A 303-nucleotide genomic window follows, 5' to 3' on the forward strand; every position below is an offset into this window, starting at 1 on the left:
AGCCTTTATCTAGTTATTTCATACATTAATCATTGTAAAATCATCTATTCTTTATTATGTATATGAGGCTGGTCACATGGTCAGAGGCAGTGATGTCACCCCTGTTCCCCCTCCCCTCTCCTCCCCCTGCTCATGTCTGTGTGTAATGTATAGTAAAGCATGGCTAGTGTGAGTGCTGTACCTGCTGACATGCTGCATCCTCCTAATACACATGAATCTGACATGTTCTGCTATAACATGGCTGCCTGGAGCTGCTGTATCTCTCCTATACACACACACACATGCACACACAGGCTGCAGGGG

This window comes from Engystomops pustulosus, chromosome 10 (assembly GCF_040894005.1).
Source record: "Engystomops pustulosus chromosome 10, aEngPut4.maternal, whole genome shotgun sequence".
In the NCBI taxonomy this organism is placed as follows: Eukaryota; Metazoa; Chordata; class Amphibia; order Anura; family Leptodactylidae; genus Engystomops; species Engystomops pustulosus.